The sequence below is a fragment of the Mus caroli genome, unplaced genomic scaffold, assembly GCF_900094665.2.
Source record: "Mus caroli unplaced genomic scaffold, CAROLI_EIJ_v1.1 scaffold_18963_1, whole genome shotgun sequence".
Classification (NCBI taxonomy): domain Eukaryota; kingdom Metazoa; phylum Chordata; class Mammalia; order Rodentia; family Muridae; genus Mus; species Mus caroli.
The window spans coordinates 3255-18400 of record NW_018390788.1 but is presented as its reverse complement, the minus strand read 5'-3'; the positions used below and the strand labels follow the sequence as shown (position 1 = coordinate 18400).

Sequence of the window (15146 nt, the reverse complement as noted above, 5' to 3'; positions counted from 1 at the left end):
CTGCATATGAATCAGAAAATGGCCTAGTTGGCCATCAGTGGAAAGAGAGGTCCATTGGTCGTGCAAACTTTATATGCCTCAGTACAGGGGAACACCAGGGCCAAGAAGTGGGAGTGGGTGGGTAGGAGAATGGGAGGGGGTATGGGGGACTTTTGGGATAGCATTGGAAATGTAAATGAGGAAAATACAGATCAAGTATTTTCATTGAAAACTGAAAAGCTAATATTCATATATAAGTTAATATATACCATATTTGTCCTCTGGATTCTGGTTTACTTCAGGATGACTTTTTGTAGATCCATTCATTTACCTGTGAATTTAATATTTTTGTAACTGTTGAGTAATATTCCATTGTGTAAATGTACCACTTTTCTTAATCTATTCTTTCACTGACAGATATCTAGGTTCTTTCCAATTTCTGGCTATTATGAAGAAGACCAATGAACATGGTTAAACAATTATCTGTGCAATCGTATCGAACATATTTTGGGAATAGGCCTTAGCTGTATTTTTTTTTTCGGGCTTTGTGCCAGCATGTCCACGTGAGTTTAGAACCCAGTCCAGCTGAGTCTCCAGTCTTTTCAGGGCTAAGCTGGATGGTGAGTGTTGATGGCCCAAAACAAACACACCCATGCCAGGAATCTTGTCAGTCTTTTGTTTATACAGGGTTGAGGAAGGAGGTGAGGATTTTTGGAAAGTCGAGATGACATAGGGTGCTGGGGAGAGTAACAGAGGTTATGGGGTGACTGACAGGGCCAATAAAGTTTTTCTACATCAGAAGTAACTATTCAAAGGCAGGCTTAAGCAGGTTGTGCTGAGTCACTCCAGCATGAAAGTGAGCAAGACAGGTGTTTCAACTTGAGCCAATGGCTCAGGCTTCCTCACTAGGCCTCAGTATCTGGCTGAATAAGGCTCAATATATTTGAGGTAGATGTATTCCAAGCTTTCTAAAGAACCAGCATACTGATTTCCATCACATTGCAGCATCACACATCATTGCAGCATAAGCTGTCATTTGTTTCATTGATCTTGGCTATTGTGACAGGTGTTAGATGAAATCTCAATGTAGTTTTGATTTGCATTCAGTGATGATTTGTATATTCTTGGACCAGTGTACTCGCTAGATTTGTGTCAACTTAACACAGGCTGGAGTCATCACAGAGAAAGGAACTTCAGTTGGGGAAATGCTTCCATGAGATCAAGCTGCAAGGCATTTTCTCAATTAGTGATCAATTGGGGAGTTCCCTTTGTGCGTGGTGCCATCTCTGGGCTGGTAGTCTTGGGTTCTATAAGAGAGCAGGCTGAGCAAGCCAGAGGAAGCAAGCCAGTAAAAAACATCCCTCCATGGCTTCTGCATCACCTCCTGCTTTCTGACCTGCTTGAGTTCCATTCCTGACTTCCTTTGGTGTGAAGGTGTAAGTTGAATAAACCCTTTTTTCCCCAACTTGCTTATGGTCATGATGTTTGTGCATGAATAGAAAAACTGACTAAGACAGATCAGGGAGTGCCAACTTTTGGAGATATGGTCTTGTTGGAATAGCTGTGACCTGGTCGGAATAGGTGTGTCACTATTTGGGTGGGGTTAACACTCTTACCCTAGTGCCTGTAAGTCAGTCTTGCACTAGAAGACTTTGGATGATGACATAGAACTCTCTGCTCTGCCTGAACCATGCCTGCCTTGACACTACCATGCTCCCACTTTGATGATAATGGACTGAACCTATGAACCTGTACACAGCCCCAATTTAAATGTTGTTTTTTATAAGACTTGCCTTGGTCACTGTATCTGTTCACAACAGTAACACTCTTCAGTGTTCTTCAGGATTTGTATTTCATCTTTTGAGAATATTCTTTTTAGATATGTATCCCATTTTCAATTGGTTATTTATTTTTATGTCCAGTTTTATTTATATATATGTTTTAAGTATCACCCCTTATCATATATATAGTCAGTGAAAAAAATATTTCCCCATTTTGAACTCACCCACTATCACTGTGTGAGCTAAACTTTAAAATTATAATATCCTCTTGATGAACTTTCCTTTGATGTATATATGCTCTTCTTCCCTCTCTCTTTGGATAAGTTTTAGGTTAAAGTCTATATTTGTCTGATATTTAAATGACTGTACAGCTTGTTTCTTGGGTCTATGTGCTTGGAATATATTTTTCATACTTTTACTCAGATATGATGTTTATCCTTGGGGTATGGTGTTTTTCTTGGATGCAGCAGAAGGGTGGAGACATAATGTCCATTTGATTGTTCATGTGTTTGTTACAGTGGTATCCAGACGTCTGCCTTTGGAATGATTGTAATTCATGGTACTGATACCTGGCCTGTGATCATCAGGTATATTTTCCATTCCTTCGTTTCTGTTGCATCTCTAGATCTTGAGTGTGTGATAGCTGTAGGTTACCTGTTAGGGACTACTCTATGCTCCTGCTTGGTGTGACCACTGGGGATCCTAGTCAGAGCTTGTTCTTAGAAGTTCACACACAGAAATAAAGATGGGCTAGAAGGCAGGGTTGAGAGGATTCACAGGGAGAATGAAAGGTAGTTTTGTCAAAAATGATTTGATTACCTAGTCAACAAGGCCTGAGAATTTCCAGGGATAGAATATCTTAAGTGTGGGCAAGTAGTCAAAGTGATAGAATAAAGAAGGATGAGGAGAGGGTCTGCCTAGTTCCTTGGGAATTGGAGGCAGAAAAGAAGAAGTTGCAGAAAGTGGTCTACTACCAAGCTGGAGATAAAACTTGGGAACTAGGATTGGAGTGTGGGAAGAATAATTAAAATCACTTACCTGTTATTGAAATTTTTAATTCCAATCTGGGTTTTCTATCCCACCTTGGACCATTTAGTTCCTGGAAAATCACACACAAAACTTTATATTGGCAATAATCCATAATCAACAGAAGAGCTGGGCAAATATCTACCCTCTATGTTATTAGAATCTACTCTCCTATTGATAACCCTGAGCTATTACTTACTATATGTCATCTGAGTTGTTCTTAACTACAATTGCCCAGCCATCAGGGCCATGTTTTCATGACTCAACTGAACCCATGGCATCTTCCTCCTCCACCTTCTTCTTGCCTTCTTGATTCTCCTCCCATTCCAAGCCCAGGAATCCTAAACCCCAACTCTATCACTTGTACCTAGCTATTGGATGATGGCATCTTTACCAATCAGAAATAACTTGGGGGGAAGGTCACATAGTGGCATTTAGGTCCACCTGTGTGCTCCAGACCCTGGGGGCTGAACTTAGCATTACAATACTCAACACTTACCTGATTCCCTGGCCAATGTGGCCAATGGGTTTCCAGGGAGGGACTATCTCAAGTGTTGGCAAATGAGATAACAATATGGGGTGTGGAAGAAAGGCTGATTCTCTGGCAGAGCTGGGCAGTCAATTTCCAGAGAAAGAATGCCTTGGATGTTGGCAGATAAGACAAAGGGCAAAATCTTAATGTCCTTGGTGGTGCTTCAAATTTTCAAATATCTAATATTATAACTTAATTAAAAGTTCCGTCCTCTTCTCATCCCCACCTGCCCCCAATCCACACACAAAATCTCTTCAATTTCCCCCATCCCAGGGAAAAACATGCATCCCCCTTGAGCCCTCTTTTTCACTTAGCATCTCTGGGTCTGTGGATTATAGCATGAGTATCCTTTACTTAATCGCTGATATCCACTTATAAATGGGTACAAACTGTGTTTGTCTTTCTGGGTCTGGATTACCTTACTCAGGATGGGTTTTTTTTTCTAGTTACATCCATTTACTTGCAGATTTTATAATGTCATTTTTAAAAACAGCTAATTAATTGTCTGTTGTGTAAATGTACCATATTTTATTTCTCTGTGCTTCTGTTGAGGGAAATCTAGGGGTTTTTTTTCTCCAGTTTTTAGCTATTATGAATAAAGCTGCTATGAACATAGTTGAGCAAGTGTCAGGATGATGTAGGATTTGGGGTCCCTACTCAGGAGGACTCCTATTTAAAGTATTTAGCATTGGGGGGCACTGATACTGGGATGTAAAGTGAATAAATAAATGAATAAATTTTGATTTACATTTTTAAAAGAATAAAGAAACTTTTAAAAACCTGGTTTTCAACTTTAAATACGTTTGAGTAAGATCACACTGAAACAAGAAAAGAATTCTTATTTTGTTTCCATATATATTTGAAATGTTTTGTGGCATTTAAGTGTCTCAAATATTACTTATTTTAGATTTCGCTTTTTCAGTGTATTATGATCCCAAAAGCAGGAGTTCAGAGTATAAAAAGCTTTAACAGTTCATTCCACAGTCAACCTCATCCTATGTCTAGAGAACACTGGGAATCCAACTGAGGGACCATGATCTGAGTGGTATTGCCTCTGGAATTGCTGCTGACCCTCAGGACGGATGAGGAGCCTCAGCCATCACTGGAAGCTGATGACAGTGACAGAAAACACACATAGACTTTCAAAGACATGCAACAAACAAAAGTCACCAAATATTTTGGAGAAAATAGTGTAACTACAGACACTTAAATTAAAAAAAGAAAACAAGCAGATGAAAATTGGAATACACAGAGCAACTCCACTGTGAGTAATTCAGTAATATATTGTGTTCATAAATGATGGTCTGGATGCAAACTGAATAAAATTAAAGACCAAAATAGTGAGCTGAAGCAGAAAATTGAGAGACTTTCCTCATCTTCAGCATAAAAGAGAAGAAGTACCCAGAGAAGGGCATGAAGGGACACCTTCATCAATCTTTCCCTTTAGAAGAACGATGACCATCTTGAGATCTGTTGTCTAGAGATCAGTTGCCATCAACACAAAGACAAATGAAAGTGTGAAACCACATATACAAAACTTTAAGTTTGCAAAGCAATACTGTAACAATGTAAATAGATATAAATTTGTGGTATTTCAAAACTAGGTGCATGAGAGTTGGAAATAAATGCTAAATTAATTATGATTGCCAATTTTGGGTAGAAAAAGAGACTCAAAGTTAAATTAACAACATCACTGTTTCTCTTTTTTTAGAGAATACACACACTCTTAAAATTTAGAGTCAGTGGACAAATGATAAAGTTGTTTAACATATTATTCTAGGCTTATAAATGTATTGAAATTATTTCAAACACTAAATTAGCTGTAATCAGTTTTAAATATTTACCACAAAATTACAAAAGACAAAAATCACACAGCCATTTGCTGGAAATATGAAGTTAGCTGCCTAATTGCACCCTCTGCTGTTCTATATAAGATATAACTAAAAATTTACAACAAAATTCAACAATGAAGACTCAAGGAAGCAGGCTACATACTCCCTTTCCTCCACTCCAGCTGAAAGCAGCCTTTGCATCAGAAGGAATATGAAAAATATGATACACACCCTTTTTTGACAATTTTTCTGTGTGAAGTGTTCCTTCCAGACAAATTAGGTGAAAGGATTGCTGACCATGATGGCATAGAGGTCTCAATGCCAATTCTGGGCCATTCTCTGTGTCTCTATATGTTTGCAAGGGCAAGATAAGCCTTTGGGAGCTAAGACTGAGAAGACTGGAAGAACGTATATTTATCTTTATTATTTACAGATTAGGAATTTGAAGTCCAAAGGATCAAATAGAAGAAACAGACCACACAAAGAAATCTACCAAGGAGAGCATAATCTGAACATGGTAGTGATATCTTCCTGGTTTAAGACCTGAAGGCATGCTACACTCCAGTCCTGCTATCATCTTCTCCCTCCCTCATCATCCATGTATGAGCGAGGAGCTGCTATAGATCTGTCCTCCTACAACAGCTTAAAATTCAAGACCAATTATGGTTTACCCTAAATGGAGATTCTCTCCATGTGCAGAGGCAGCAGACAAAGCAGCCTGCAAAGAAGGCTTTGTATTTACTATGTCTGAGGTGACAAGTTATTACAAAGTTCCTGGTGTATTCCAAACACCATTCATCCTTCAATTCTGGACATCATGCTTCTGAGAAAGATGCTGATTCACAAAACTAAAATAAAGGTATGAAAAGGAGATTCCTAGAGGAAAAGTCATTTCCATGAATTTCCCCCTAGAGGTTGCCCATATCCCTTAGATTGAGGCTTCTCAAGCTATAGGTGATGGTCCCTTGTGAGTTAGCAAACCTGAATAGGAGGACCATAAAAATTTTGATAATAATAAAAAGTTTCTGTATACACAGTAACCAAAAATTAATTCAAAATTAAATGCATGGGTGTTTCTGGCTGCAGTCAAAGATATTGAATCAAGAAACCTTCCTGTGGTCTTGGCTCTAAATACAAAACCTTTATACTTAGTGCTGAGCACACCAACCCATCAGTCAACACCTGCAAATGCTGTCTGAATACCTTGGCTCAGATACGAGATTGCCAAACTGCAGTGTTTTTGCTGTGTGTACAAATGTTCCTATTCTTATGAAAACATAATGACTTAATTATAGGAAACTATTTTCCCACTGTCATTCATTGACATATAAATATCAAATATGTATATGTGTGGATGGCACTGTGTAACAATATCAAAATTTAGATATTTCTGTTATGTTCTTGTTCTACAGAAATATAAGTGTTTAATCACAGCAAATAAAAATTAAGATTAAAACTCCATAACAATATTTCTCAATCATCTGTACACAAAAGTGTGGAGTCAACTTTAAAATTAAGCACAAATGTAATCTTGTAATTTCAGAATGGTGTTTTCTGGAGAATTTATTTAGATTTTATGACAAGATATTTTTGGTTCTGGCCAAGTGATAGACTTTAAACACAAGAGCACCACTGACAATGAAAGAGTCTGTACCACAGGCTGCAGCTCACCCAGACTGACAGGAAGAGAGATAGGTTTCATTGTTTCAGCAGAATGTGTTTACTTCTAACAATCATGACTATAAACCAAACCTCCTTGCTTAGTTTGTAGTGAAGTTTTGGTTGTATCAATCATAAAACCAGCCACACACAAACAAACAGAGAATGCTGTGTGCCACAGCAAACCAAGAGGATATTGTGAAGAACTTATAAATGTTTCATATAAAAATGTTTTAGAGAAATTTGTCACCATCAACAAAAATCATTTCTTAAATACTACAAAATTACTTACTTAATTGTAAATATTAAAATGTCCTATGTGACAGGTTCCATTTTCTTCACTGCTGACCCACCCACAGGCACTTACAGCCAAAACCATCACAGGTGCTTCTCAGGAGGGCTGTGCCCTTCACAGTCATTTGCCTTCAAACCTTTGAAGAGACCCAGACATCAGTTACAAGAGATTAGCACAAAGACCAAGTGCCTATTGAGAGCACAAAATCTAAACAGAATACTGAACAAGGAAGTTATATTTAACTAAGCAGAATCTCGTTGGATTATTTTTTCATAATAACATCAAAAAGTGCCTTGCCAGATTTTTTTTTAAAAACTTGATGACTTGGGGCTGGAGAGATTGTTCAGCAGTTGAGAGCACTAATTACTCTTCTGAAGGTCCTGAGTTCAAATCCCAGCAACCACACAGTGGCTCACAACCATCTGTAAGGAGATCTTACAAGCTCTTCTGGTGTGTCTGAAGACAACTACAGTGTACTTAGATATAATAATGAATAAATATTAAAAAAAACTTGATTTAAACTTTTCATTTCATTAAACAAGTTGTAGCATATTAATTATCAATAAAATTCAAAATTGCACAAAAAAGAAGTTAACATATGGAAGAAGGTGGAAAGCAACTCTTAGTAAATGTTTATATCTGCACATGAGTTCATAACTAGAAAGAACTTTTCTAAAGTTAAATTCTGACAATTATAACAGAGAACCTGAAGTGCCAGGAGACAACTTAAGAACGTTGCATTTTGATTCTAAATCTCTTTGCTGTACTAAATCATTCTAATTCATTGTTTTTAATAAATGTACCACATTTTCTGCATCCATTCCTCTGTTGAGGGGCATCTGGCTTCTTTCCAGCTTCTGGCTATTATAAATAAGGCTGCTATGAACATACTGGAGCATGTGTCCTTATGACCAGTTGGAGCATCTTCTGGGTATGTGTCCAGGAGTGGTATTGCTGGATCTTCTGGCAGTACTAAGTTCAATTTTCTGAGAAACCGCTTGACTGATTTCCAGAGTGGTTGTACCAGGTGGCATAGCAACGGAGGAGTGTGACTCTTTCTTCACATCCTCACCAGAATCTGCTGTCACCTGAGTTTTTGAACTTAGCCATTCTGACTGGTGTGAGGTAGAATCTCAGTGTTGTTTTAATTTGCATTTCCCTGATGATTAAGGATGTTGAACATTTCTTTAGGTGCTTCACAGCCATTCGGTATTCCTCAGTTGAAAATTCTTTGTTTAGCTCTGTACCCCATTTTTAATAAGGTTATTTGGTTCTCTGGAGTTTATCTTCTTGAGTTTTTGGTACATATTGGATATTGGCCATCCATCAGATGTGAGATTGGAAAAGATCTTTCCCTAATCTGTTGGTTTCCTCTTTGTCTTATTGACAGTGTCCTTTGCCTTACAGAAGTTTACAATTTTATGATATCCCATTTGTCTATTCTTGATCTTACAGCACAAGCCATTGGTGTTCTGTTTAGGAATTTTTCCCCTGGGAAGGAACATTCTTAAGACTGGATGTTTGCTTTCATCTTTAATGAATAACAAAATTATGTATAAACCAAACAATGATTTTTAAAAGAAATTTGTGATTTATTAACATAAGTCTTTGATTTGTAAATCTATTTTATATGTCTATGTGTGAAGAGTCTCATAGTCTACCTTCCATCTTTAATATCAGTAAAGTCTCCAATTCTACTCATTCTTGAGTTCTTGGGCTCTCACCTTCCCCTGTCTCCCTCTTTCACTTTTAAGAACCCTTACCCTAAGCCATGCAATCATAGACAAACTTACCTCCTCAATATCATTGGACAAATTAGCATAACTACCCTACTGTGTAGCATAGCATACTCACAGTTGCAGGATATCTTTCAGTGAAGGATGCATTTTTTTCCTACCACACATCCCAGGGATTGGCATGAAAAAAGGATGCATACTTCATCTCATGGTCTTCCTTTTGTCCTTCCCTCATTCATATTCATATGCATATAACTATCTGTCTGTCTATATATATGTACATACATACATACATACATACAAACATACATACATACATACATACATACATACATACATACATACATCCTTGTCTCTATATCTCAATTTCTTGTGCATCAAAGTGTCAAGTAACTCATAAAAGAAAAATCCTATCTCTTGTCATTCAATACTGTCCATAGACATACAACCTAGAGGAAGGGAACTCCCCACTACCACCAAATCTTTCTCTCTGTTCTTCTGTTCTTTCTCAGGGTTCTTCTGCTCCTCCTTTTCGCCTTCCATCTCCCATCCTGAGATTCCTTTCATATCCTCTCTGTTTCTAGAACCTTCTGGACATAGATTATCAAGAATAGCTTTCATTTTAAGAATTGTTAAGCACCTCCTATATACTTTGTGTCCAAAATCTTTTGCCCATTGGGAAAATGAAGCTCAGTGCACACACACACACACAAACACACACACAACACTCACTTGCAATTGTACACATATGTACACACACATACAAGTGTACATAAACATACATGCATGCACACACATAACCTAGTGCATACATCCACACATTCATCCACATACATATTCACATATGCATGCACACGCCCACAGCAAGTAATTATGTAGTTCAGTGATGCACCAGACAGATACATGAGTACTAAAAAGGAATAACTGAAGCTGAGACTGTACACCTTAGAGATGGCCTTTATTGGGGACCTTGAGAGTGGGTTACATTTGGTCTCAAAGAAGAAGGAACATTCAAAGCAGATGGAATAGAACTGGCAAATGGCTACAGATGAGACACCTTGGAATGAATGTTCAGCAACAATGACTAGCTTTCAATGAATAGTGAACAGAAATCAAACGGATGAGAATGAGACTGAAAAAAAAGGTTGTGGCTTCAGCTAATGAGATGTTTCCATGGTTCAGAGTACTTCTTGCACTAGCTGAGGATCTGTGTTTGATGCCCAGGATTCACAAGGCAGCTCACAACCATCTGTGACTCCAGCTCCAGGGAATCTGATGCCTTCTTCTGCCCTCCAGGGCTACCAGGCCCACACATAAAGCTCATATATACATGCAGGGAAAATACATTCAGAGAGAAAGGAGGGGGAAAAGAGGAAGTAAATAAGTCTTTTAAAACAATATGAAGTTTGTACCAAGTTGCTGTGGATGTCAGCGTGAGTACATGTCCAGTGACTGTCTGATGAGTGTGTGTCTCCTTTACACCCCTCCTGCTGTGAAGACCAGCACACATAGTTCTTGAAACAAGGACAAGATTGATTGGCCATGTGACTGACAGGAATTTTAGGGAGGGCTTCTTTCAGGACAGCTTCTTTCTCTGTTCTCTGTAGTGTCTCAGGGCCCCCCAAACAGCCAAGAGTAAGAGCAACACCTCTGCTTTCTTCCTACCTGAGAGGATATGGATTAGGGAGCTTGTCCCTTTCCCTGGTGATTGCTTCTTTAGAATTATAGAGGTGAAATGCTACCTGGAAAAGGTCAGAGGACATGAAGTCCCAGATATGATGTCAGAGGGTTTCTCCATCCATTTGCCAGATACACCTCCTGGACTCATGAAGGATGTTGGAAAAGCTACCTCATACAGTATTTGTAAGCAGTACTAACTTCTATTGATTCTGATGGTATCTTTGCCCCTTCACAAACTTGAAATACTTCTCTTTCTAGGGCTTCCAGAAGTGTGCTAATTCCACTCAACCTCTCCACTCAACTTCACCAGACAGTCACCAAGCCCCATCCTCTACAATGTCCTCCCAATAAAGATCACCAAAGTATCCTTTATTCCCCAAATCTGGGAGAAAATACACAAAGCACTTCATAATTCCTGGAGAGGTAAGAATTTAATTTGACAAATTAAGGAAGATGGGTAAAACAGTAATAAGAATGTCTGGAAATGTTGTTGGGACTTACACTATTAACCCTTTACCTAAAAATATTGTCTATGTAAGCACATACATAGACAGTTTAAAATTTTCCCATCTGGGCTGACAAAACTCATCCAAAGAGACATAAACTATCCAACAAAAAAATTAACACCAGTATGAGAAGCTTACATTTGAGCTGTTGTCTAAGAGATTCCCAGAACATCATAGGTTATTGTTATTGCCCTTGGCTATCCCCCAGAGATGGAAGGCAAATTCCTATTTCTGAATACACCATGAAGCTCAAAACAAGAACCAGAGGACCTGAGCCAGATCTGCCGACCATCTTTCATGATGCCAGAAAGCACCATGCAAGCTTGCTAAAGAGAGAAGCAACCAACACTCCTGCCCAGCTATGATGATGCTTATGAACCACAATGAGTAGCATGATGACTGTAAGGATACAGTAGTGGCATGCAAAACTTGGTGATAATCAACAGCTCCCTAATTAGTCTTAAGTTCTGTTTCAGTAAAGGTTAATATTGCTGTGATAAAACATCATGACCAAAAGCAGCTTGGGGAGGAAAGGGTTTATTTGGCTAACATGTCCTGGAATAGAGTTCACTGAGGGAAACCAAAGCAGAAACTCAAACTGGTTGGGAACCAGGAGACAGGAGCTGATGCAGAGACCATGGAAGAGTGATACTTATTGGTTTCCTCTTCAAAGCTTGCTCAGACTTCTTTCTTAAAGAACAAAGGGCCACCAGTTCAAAAGTATCCCTACCCAAAATGGGATTTTCTCTCCCCCACCAATCATTAATTGAGAGAATGTCACCCAAGCTTGTCTGCCTTCAGCCCAATCTTATGAAGGCATTTTCTCAATTTGAGGTTCCCTCCTTTCAGATGATTCTAGCTTGTGTCAAGTTGACAAAAAAACTAGCCAACACAAGGTCTACCTGGCGCTAGAGGTGTTATGGATCTTGGAGGAGACCCTGCAACCATCACTTTACTAAATCCAGCATAACTACAGTCTAAATATTTGTCCTAAACCCACAGGTAAGTATAGTCCTTGCCTTTCAATAAGGAAGCTTCTCATTGTAAGTAATGATCCCTTTGTAAGACAGAGACCATTACAGAAAACTACAACCAACCAAAATGAAGAGTTGTGGTGTATGCTCACAATGGATACATCCACAAATCAACTCCTGTGATTAAGGCTCAGGGATAGTTGCAGAAAATAGGAGGAAAAGATTGTAAGAGCCAGAGAAACAAGAGGTTTGCTGTGAGACTGTCTTCTAAGAATATCAGAGGTGCTACACACATGAAATCTCACCAATATGGCTGTCTAAACACAACCTGAGCAAAGATAACACTAATGCTAACGTGGTTCTAAATTTTTAATGGCTACATTGGTTTTAGTTCTTACATTGTATATGACTGGAAAATATGACCTGTACATTTTCAACACTCTGGATCCATTGAGATTTTCTCATTACTTGGTATTGATCAGTGTCCCATTTTTTTATACCCCCTGGGAACTGAAAATAATGTCCAATCTTCCTTCCTTGTGTAAAGAGCTCTGACAGTGCCTTCAGTGTCCCTCTCAAACCCTGCCTGATGTTTTTGTTTGTATTGAATTTTTGAAGAGGGGATGTTTTAAAATGACCCAACCATGATTTTTTTCCTGTATTTATAACAGGTTTTGTTTTATTTGACTCAAGGCAAAACACTTTTGATACATAAAAGTTCATGATTTTCTTGGCAAATTGTACCCTTTTTTCTATATAAAAAGTGTTCTTTGTCCCACTTAAAATCTTGGCCTTATTCTGACGTCTGATATTTCTTGCCTAACCTTCCTTTCTTTGGGTTGGCATTTACCTCAGACATAGTTATTTATCCATCCATTTCTTTTTCAACCTTGCCCATTTATTTTTGGTGCCTCTCTTATCAAAAGCATTTTTCTGATTTTGTTTTATGATTCTGTCACCTATTATGATTTCTGAGGGGTGCCCTTTTTCCCCCTCCTTACTGACCTTTTCAAGATGGATTGAATTTTACCTGTTTGTTTCTGCTTTTGTTTTATTGTCAATCCCAGACATTAAAGCCAGGGCCTTGAGCATGCTGGGAAAGTGCTCTATGGTGGACCCACATTCCCTGCCTTAATGATGTCTTACTCTATCATTATTTGCCTTATTCTCTTGAGAAAGAAACTCTCACTGAACCTAGAGTTAGGCTAGCATCCATCAAAACACAGTGATAATCTTCTCTTCATTCATTGGGATCACAGCACATTCACACTCAGCTTTTTACAAAGGCACTAGGATCCAAATTCAGATCCTCATGCTTACACAGCAAACATTTCTACACACTGAGACTTTTTCTCAAACCATATACTTGCATTTTGTCATGGCACCAGTTTAAAAAGAACTTCCTCTATAAATAATCAACAATTAATTATGATTTCCTCTCAAAATTATCATTTTTTAGTTCTCTGTATTTTCCAAACATGCCTCTAAAACATAGTATTTGCTTCCAAATTATACTCAATTCTATGCTACATACTCTTTTACTATAGGAATCAGTTACTATTAGTTTCTTGAAATATAATATTAACAACAACTACTGTCAACAACTTCCTTGTTTACCAACTATCATTGCAGTCTACTTCATTTTATTTCTCTAGTTTTTCACTTGAGAATAATTGTTTCAGAAATATCAGTTTTCAGAGCCTTGCATTTCTGCCTAATTCTTGTGGAATACTTTCTAACTATAGATGAAAAGAAAAGAAAAGAAGAGAAGAGAAGAGAAGAGAAGAGAAGAGAAGAGAAGAGAAGAGAAGAGAAAAGAAAAGGTAAGAATAACCTTTAATAACCCATTATGATAAACTATCAAGCTACTAGATACATGTTGACTCTACAATTAATTTTTATATATTAAAAAGATAGATATTTTTATTTACAATTAAATTACAATCTTATTTATGTTCAGGCTGTAAGGTTTTGTCGTTAGAAAAAGATAACGAAACTATCGGAAATCCAAAGATATCAAAGGTAGATAAGATGCAGTCCTTTTTTTTAAAGATTTGCTGACAGGAGCCTGATACAGTTGTCTCCTGTGAGGCTCTGCTAGATCCTGACCAATACAGATGCAGATACTTGCAGCCAGGGACAACAAAGGAGGAGTTAGAGGAAGGACTGAAAGAGCTGAAGGGGCCTTATCTGGCACCAATAGGAGAGGAGGCCCTTAGTCCTGTGAAGGCTTGATGTCCAGTATAGAGGAATGCTAGGGCGATGAGGTGGGAGTGGGTGGGTGGGTGGGTGAGTGAGCACCCTCATAGAAGTAGGGTAAGAGGGGATGGGATAGGGGGGTTACAGAGGGAAATGGGGAAAGAGGATAGCATTTGAAATGTAAATAAATACCTAGTTTTAAAAATATATATTTTTCCTTAGAATCAAATATCCTAAGCTCTCTTGTCCACTTGTCTTTGGTTTTATAAATAAATCTTAGGTTATTCCAACTCACTTTGCTTCTCATTTGATTTCTCTAACTTAAAATTTAAAATCTAAAATTGTCAGCTAACCTTGCCTATCCTCCTATTCTCATGAGACAGTTTTGATCAAAAATATAATATATTAACTTCTGAAATTTTTCTTCCTTCCCATCCTTTCTATCTTCTCAGACAGATAAACAGAGATATTAATGATATGCAGATAGATACAAATGTCAGCATATGATGTAGATATAAAATATGGATAGAGAGGTAACTGTAGATACAGAGATATTTGATCTTCTACATCTACCTTTATATCCGTTGAAAAGGCTTTTTGAGATAGTATCTCAATATGTAGCCCAGGCTGACCTAGAATTCAGCTCCTCCTATATGCCTCCTAAGTGCTAGAGTTGTAGGTTTGCATCACCATACCTAGTCTATTATCTTTACTGTCAACACACATCTCTTGTGTTTGGTCTATGTTGTAGGTACATGCCTTGATTTCCTAATTATATCGATATGTCGTCCAGTTATTTGGAACTTTCCTTTAGTACACAGGATTTTTGGTTTTTTTTTTTGGTTTTTTTATATTTTTATTAGGTATTTTCCTCATTTACATTTCCAATGCTATCCCAAAAGTCCCCCATACCCTCCCCCCCACTCCCCTACCCACCCACTCCCACT

General features: G+C 38.0%; 1 long non-coding RNA gene across 1 annotated transcript; it reads right to left on the bottom strand.

Moving 5' to 3' along the window:
- Window positions 1–248: 248 nt before the first annotated feature.
- LOC115030343 lies at window positions 249–7140 on the bottom strand. The gene is made up of 3 exons (XR_003835919.1): window positions 7102–7140; window positions 2799–2859; window positions 249–310 (listed from the first exon to the last, which is right to left on the bottom strand). It is a non-coding gene; the product is annotated as an uncharacterized LOC115030343 (long non-coding RNA).
- Between the last annotated feature and the right edge of the window lie 8006 nt (window positions 7141–15146).